At 46.5% G+C, this 7,859-nt stretch overlaps 1 pseudogene; it reads left to right on the plus strand.

Moving 5' to 3' along the window:
- The first annotated feature begins 6,993 nt into the window (after window positions 1–6,993).
- Window positions 6,994–7,484, plus strand: LOC136121481 (serine/arginine-rich splicing factor 3 pseudogene; annotated as a pseudogene).
- The last annotated feature ends 375 nt before the right edge of the window (window positions 7,485–7,859 follow it).

The following is a 7,859-nucleotide window of genomic DNA, read 5'->3' on the forward strand; positions in this document are numbered from 1 at the left end:
CCCTGGGTGATGACTCCTGATTTGCCAGGGACTTCTGGCCGCCTCTCAGCTGAGGCTGGATGAGAGTGGTCTCCTCAGTGTCGCAGGTGACCCCGCAGAGGCCTCGTCTGAAGTTAGACGTCCCATGCCTGTTTGGGGTGGGGGTGGTGGCTCAGTTCTGGCCAATACGATGCAAGTGGAACTTGCTGGTGCGGTTTCCCAGAACACCCTTTAAAGGAAGAATCTTGGACTCCCCGTGGCCTTGTAGCCCCGGGCTGTGATGCCTGGCAAGGCGGCAACTGTCCTGTGACCGTGAGGCCAGAAGCCCCATGCAATGGATGGTGGAGCAAAAAGAGTCACTCGTAGCCCTGGCCTGCCACCCCCAGGCAGAGCCCTTATTTGTTTAAGCATCTGGGATGTGGGCTTTCCATACTTTCACCCTGACTCAGTCCTACTGAATTCTGAGATGAACGACCCTTTTCTTTGATTTGTCTTTGGGAAAAGACCTGCTATAAAATGACGACAAAGCAGAAGCAGACAAAGACATGTGAGTCATCAGCACACACAACCCAAAGGGCCGCTGTTAGGATGTCTAGTAACACCTGCCCCACCACCTCTACGTGTGCTTTTAGGAAAGCACTTGGTGGCACCTCAACTGTAACTGTCCATGTAAGTCACGGGTGCCTTAATCATAAGACTAAAGGACTAGGACTTCCCTGGTGGCGCAGTGGTTAAGAATCCATCTGCCAGTGCAGGGGACACGGGTTTGATCCCTGGTCCGGGAAGATCCCACATAACGCAGAGCAACTAAGCCCGTGCGCCACAACTACTGAGCCTGCGCTCTAGAGCCCGAAAGCCACAACTACTGAGCCCTCGTGCCACAACTACTGAAGCCCGCGCACCTAGAGCCTATGCTCCGCAACAAGAGAAGCCACCGCAATGAGAAGCCTGTGCTCGCCGCAACTAGAGAAAGCCACGTGCAGCAACAAAGACCCAACGCAGCCAAACCAATCAATCTATCAATCTTAAAAAACAAAAGACCAAGGGACTAGAGATAATTCAAATGTAAAATTTAAGTTCCTTCATGGTAATTAAGATGGTCCCTCTTCTCTTGTAAACGACACTGCACTGAACATCCTTGTATGGACTCTTCCATTGTATCCTTTAAGGAAATACGTAGTGAGCTTCCTGGATCACTGAGTATAAATGTTTTCATATTTCCCTTTCAGGTCATGTGGCTGACCTACCACCCTGGAGAGGTTTTAATGCTTCTCCCACCAACAGTGCCACCTGGACTTTACCCTACCCTGACTTTTGCCTCTTCGATCCTTGTCAATGGAATAGTGAGTCTTGTTAGCAATTTTTTTTTTTTTTTTGGCCACGTGCATGGCTTGCAGAATTAGTTCCCCAATCAGGGACTGAACCCTGGCCCTCGGCAGTGAAAGCACTTGAACCCTGGCCCTCGGCAGTGAAAGCACTTGAACCCTGGCCCTCGGGCAGTGAAAGCGCGTGGGGTCCTAACCACTGGAACACCAGGGAATTCCCTTGTTAGCATTTTTTTAGGAGTGATTCAACACTCCCAAGTGTCTGGTGGCCACTGGAATTTGTTCCTTATCTCCGTGGTGACACATGCTGTAACCTTCGTCCTTGCTAGGGGCTGTCCCCTTCTTGTGTTACTTTCATCTTGCGTCATCCTATCTTTGCTATAAAGAGACTTTATTTTTTAGGGATTAGATTTATATTTGTCTGCTCTTCTATTTTTGTAGAGCCTATCCAGAAAGGCCTTCCCTACCCCTAAATCAAACTAGTGTTTTCTTCCATTATTTCTATGACATCTTAACATATGAATCATTTTTATGTGGCGGGAAATTGACATCTCAACTTATTTTTTCAACAGGTAACGAACGCACATGGTAAACACAACAGCTCGACATGGTAAAGTTCCCCTGTCAGATTTTATTTTTTAGCTATATGTTCCGTTTTTGTTTTTTTTTTTAAGCTAAAAACACTTGAAAAAGTATATCGTGAGTACAGGGAAAAGTATGCTAAGTCTTCATTCCCAGGCCCCCTGACCAAGACACCAAATCCTTGTCTTTCCAAAGTCCTTCTGTGCCCGAGTGCAGGTGTGTGTGTCTATCTTTGCTACAAATAAATGGTGGCGTCGATTATAAGCGCTTTGCACTTTGAAGGTTGTTCTACCTAGGAGTGTCTCACTGGATTCCCATTGTAAACGGAGGTCTAATATGAGATGCACAAGTCCTGGGCATGCAGCAGTTTATTCCGGTAAATGAATCAGTCTGAGGACCGACGTCCTTCTCAGACTATAGAATGTTCCCATCACCCCAGAAGTCCCCTGTGTCCCTTCCCAGTTCAGTATCCCCCTTTGCCACCACCACCAGGCAACCTCTGATCCACGTCCATCTTCATGGATGACTTTCACCTGTTGGTGCAGTGTGGGCTTCTCTGTCTGGCTGCTTTCACTCAGCCTAATGGTTTTGAGATTCACCCATGTTGCTAATGTATCATCGGTAGTTGGTCCCTCCTTCTCACTATGCAGAAGGAATGCCCTTATTTTAAACCTCATCAGTCTGTGTTTTAAAGTCTTCATATAGATATTACAAGTTTCTTAACTCAATTCCTAGATATTTAATCCTTTTATTACTAATGTATGCGGATGTTATTTTCCAAACAGTGGTCCTTTGCCTACAGAAAGATTACTGACTTTGTATTTTCTATTTTTATATATATATATATATATACATATATATATATATATTTTTTTTGTGGTACACGGGTATCTCACTGTTGCGGCCTCTCCCGTTGCGGAGCACAGGCTCCAGACGCGCAGGCTCAGCGGCCATGGCTCACGGGCCTAGCCACTCCGCGGCATGTGGGATCTTCCCAGACCGGGGCACGAACCCGCATCCCCTGCATCGGCAGGCAGACTCTCAACCACTGCACCACCAGGGGAGCCCTATATATATATATTTTAACTTAGCCAACTTACTGAATTCCATCATTTTTGTGATACTTTTCCAGTTGAGGTCATCGTTTCAGGTATTCAGTATGCCACCAGGAAAAATCTGAGGAGCACGTTAGCATAAAGAGTGGAAACAGTGTTCTGTGGCTCAGCCCTTGGGTCTCAGCTGGGTGGTGGGCTGTCCCTCAGGGGTACAGTTCCAGGGGTGGCCCAGGGTATACCTGCCTGTGAGGTATACCCACCTCCATGCACCCCGAGCTCGCTGGCCTGAGCCAGGCTTGTGGACCTAGCGGGTGCTGCTGTGCTTGGGCGGGCCAGAGTGAGGGGACACTGCTGCCAGCAGGTAGCTCCTGCCACCCTGGCCGACTGGCAGGGAAATTGTTCCTTCCATCAGGGTGGAAGTTGAGCCTTCTCTGGGGAGAATAGTGATTGTAGTAGATTGGCGTACATGTACTCTATTTTTGTAAATTGAAGTATAGCTGATTTACAATGTTGTGTTAATTACTGCTGTACAGCAAAGTGACTCAGTTATACATTTATATATGTTCTTTTTTTATATATATTCTTTTCCCTTATGGCTTATCAAAGGATATTGAATGTAGTTCTCTCTGCTATACAGTAGGACTTTGTTGTTCATCCAATCTATATATAAAAGCTTCCATCTGCTAACCCCAGCTACCCACTCCATCCCTCCCCCAACCCCCTCCTCTTGGAGACCACAAGTCTGTTCTCTATGTCATGTCTGTGAGTCTGTTTCTGTTTCGTAGATAGGTTCATTTGTGTCATATTTTAGATTCCACATATAAGTGATATCATATAATATTTGTCTTTCTCTTTCTGATTTATTTCACTTAGCATGATAATCTCTAGTTGCATCCATGTTGCTGCAAATGGCATTATTTTGTTCTTACTTATAGCTGAGTAGTAGTCCATTGTATATATGTACCACATCTTCTTTATCCATTCATCTGTGGATGGACATTTAGGTTGTTTCCATGTCTTGGCTACTGTGAATAGTGCTGCAATGAACATAGGGGTGGATGTATCTTTTTGAATTAGAGTTTTGTCCAGATATATGCCCAGGATTGCTAGATCATATAAATTTTTTAAAGATTTTTTTGATGTGTGGACCATTTTTAAAGTCTTTACTGAATTTGTTACAATATTGTTTTTGTTTTATGTTTTGTGTTTTTGGCCACAAGGCATGTGGGATCTTAGTTCCCTGACCAGGGAACGAACCCACACCTCCTGCATTAGAAGGTGAAGTCTTAACCACTGGACTGCCAGGGAAGTCCTGAGACCACACTTGCAATTCCCAGTAGAATTGCTGGGTCATATTTCTATTCTACAGTAATTCTATTTCTAATTTTTTGTGGACCTGTCATACTGTTTTCCACAACAGAAGGGGGTTTTTTTTTGGTCTTTTTTTAAATGAAATAAATATTCAAGGCACAGCGGAAGCCCATTTGTGTGCCTCTCGGATCCCCATCTGCTACTTCCCCAGACACAACCACTATGAATGTGTTGGTCTGTCTCCTTCCTGTCCAGGTTTTCCCACAGTTATCACATGTCCCTAAACTCAGTTATTCTCTGTGTGTTCAGAAACATTAGGTTAATCTATTCTACCACACATATCTATCTGCAACCTGCTTTTCTCCCTCAAGCATGTTTGCAGTTTTTAAAAAGCAAGCTATAGAAAAAAAGACACTGAATTCCACGACAGCCAAAACGAATGGTCAGCACTTGTTTCCTCTTTTTGTGTCATGAGGAAGCCTTTCTAACACCCCATCATCACCACAGTGACCATGATCACGCACATGTGTAATGTGCCTGTCAGCTTTGTCCACACTGACATGCAGTCGTTTGCAACTACTAATCAAAAACTTACACAGACATCGTCACACAACCACTGATCTACCGCTGACTGTTACAGTCCTGGCTCCAGGGCTGGGCATGCACGTAGCAATAAGACAGACCGATGCCGCCCCTGCCTGTCTCAAGAACAAGGCAGGCAGGCAAACTCCACAACGAACAAGGGGATTTGAAAGAGTGAGAACTGCTACAATCAAAATAAATCAGAGAATCGGGATGGAGTGACTCTGATCTTTGCTTTGTTCCTCTCCAGATTTTATTATTAAAATGCAAAGATCTTACATGTGCACCTGGATCTTTTTAAAGGATCTGACCCTTTTTTTTTAAGGGTAGCTGGAGTTTTTACGTGTGTATTTGTCTGTGTCATCAACCGCCCAGATCAAGATGCAGAAAATTCCCATCACCTGCCTGGAACCCCTCTCAAGTGGGTCCCACCCCCATTAAGAGATGGTCACAGTTCTGATTTCTGTTACTAAGCATTAGTTTCGCCTATTTGAGAATTTCACACCAATGGAATCATATGGTATCTATTCTTTTGTGTCTGTGACATGCATCCGTGTCACCGTGCATCAATGTCATTTGCCCCTCTTTATTGCTATGTTGTACTCCATTGTAGAGATGGAACACAGTTTTTTGTCCATGCATTCGTTGATGGACTTTTGAGTCGTGTTATGACTTGAACTGTGTCCCCCCGAAAATCATACGTTGAAGCCCTAACCCCCAGTACCTCCGAATGTGAGTGTATTTGGAGATAGAGTCTTTAAAGAAGTGATTGAATTAAAATGAGGTCATTAGGATTTGCAGCAGCATGGATGGACCTAGAGATTATCATACTAAGTGAAGAAAGAGAAGTACCATAAGGTATCACTTACATGTGGGATCCAAACTGTGATACAAATGAACTTACAAAACAAAAACAGATTCACGGGTATAGAACACAAATTTATGGTTACCAAAGGGGAAAGGGGGTAGGGGAGGGATAAATTAGGAGTTTGGGATTAGCAGATGCAAAGTACTATATATAAAATAGATACAACAGGGAACTATATTCAATATCCTATAATAAACCATATTATAGGATATAATAAAACCTCCCTCCCTCCCTGTCTCTCCCTCTCCGGGAGGGAGGGAGGGAGGGAGAGGGAGAGACAGAGGGAGGCAGGAGAGGGCGGGACAGAGAGGGAGGGAGTAGAGGAAGCAGGGAGAAATCAGAGAAAGAACACACCATCTACATTTCTGTCAAATGACACCGGGGATCCTCACACAACCAGGAGAAAATAACACAGCGAGGCTCTTTCTCAGCTGGAACTGGAACTGCAGACGGGGCCAAACACCACCAGGCTGGCCACACATGTCCAGCCGCCGCCCCAGCCCCGTGAGACCGGTCACCGGGGCTCTGAATGTCTGTTTCAGGGAGCTGGGGTTCACCCTCTCGCCCGGGAGGCCGGGCCATGACAGCAGGGCCCCTGGACTCGACACAGGGGGAAAAGCAGCCCCACAGGACAGCTTGTGCAAGCAGATTCAGCCGCCAGATTCCAGAGGCCCGGGATCACCCTGTGGCCCGTGAAACCCAGGAGCCACGTGGGTCTTGCTGCCCGGGACAGCGGCTTGGGGAACAGAAGTTAGGGCAGCAGAAGTTGGCGTGATGGACCTGAAGCATCTGCCTGGGTCAGCGTGCATCCGTGGCTGTCCCCGAGATCTAGCCGCCCAGAGGCAAACGAGGTGTCACATTTTATGCAGCAGCCTGTTACACAGAACCGGTGAGGATGCTCAAGCCCCGTCTGAACCCCGGGCAGAGCTCACAGGCCGATGCCCACCTGGCCTGGAGTTTGCAAAACTGTCCACGGGGGCAAGATGGAAGCAAGTTTGTAAAAGGCTGAGGACCCGATCAACTGGGAAGGAGCCTGTAGAGACAGGAACTAAACGCAATGCCTGAGGCCTGGCTCGAGCCAGATGGGGCCAGAAACATAAAGACTGCCATGGCGGGGGTGGGGTGGGGGGACTTCCCTGGTGGCGCAGTGGTTAAGAATCCGCCTGCCAGGCCATTTCATGGACGACGGGTGTGAGAGAGCATCTGCGGGTGCCAGGCGGGAGGGGACCGGGAAGACCCCGCCAGGGGTGTGTGGATTTGAGCCTCTGCATTTCTAACCCGAGATCTCAAAATGCATCGTGATTCCTGTCCATTGGAGTGTAAAGTTTATGTAGGGAATCTTGGAAACGACGGTAACAAGACTGAATTAGAACGAGCTGTAGGCTATTATGGACCACTCCGAAGTGTGTGGGTAGCTAGATACCCTACCGACTTCACTTTAGTTGAATTTGAAGATCCCCCAGATGCAGCCGATGCTGTCCGAGAACAAGATGGGAGAACATTACCTGGCTGCCTATTAAGAGTGGACCTGTCGAATGCGGAAAAGAGAAGTCGAAATCGTGGCCGCCTCCTTCTTGGGGTCGTCGCCCTCGATATGATTATCAGAGGATTCCTCCATCTCGCCACAGATCTCCAAGACGGAGAAGCTTCTCCTGCAGCCGGAGCAGGTCCCTTTCTAGAGATAGGAGAAGAGAGAGATCACTGTCCTGGGAGAGAAATCACAAGCTGTCCTGATCTTTCTCTAGGTCTCCTAGCCGATCCAGGTCAAATGAAAGGAAATAGAAGGCCACTTTGCAAGAGGAGTGGTGCACAGGAAATAACTTCATTTGACAGGAGTAGGTACAGAAAATTCAAGTTTCGTTTGAGACTTCCGAAGCTTGGTGCACTTTTAAAATGTTTTAGCTGTTCACATTTGTTTGTCTCTTGGAACAGTGACACATAAAGGTGTAATTCTCTATGGTTTGAAATGGATCATATGAGGCATGTAATATGAAGAATTGTTTCTTTACAATGTTCCCTTAAGCAAAATTGAATTTGCTTTGAATTTTTGGTCTTGCCTAGACTGATAATAAAACTCTAACTCCTGCCCAGCTCAAGTGTGATGTTTAATATGATGGAAACAAAACTGGCAAACATTGAAAAGACTTTCTGTAGCTG

The sequence above is a fragment of the Phocoena phocoena genome, chromosome 3 (genome assembly GCF_963924675.1).
Source record: "Phocoena phocoena chromosome 3, mPhoPho1.1, whole genome shotgun sequence".
NCBI lineage: Eukaryota > Metazoa > Chordata > Mammalia > Artiodactyla > Phocoenidae > Phocoena > Phocoena phocoena.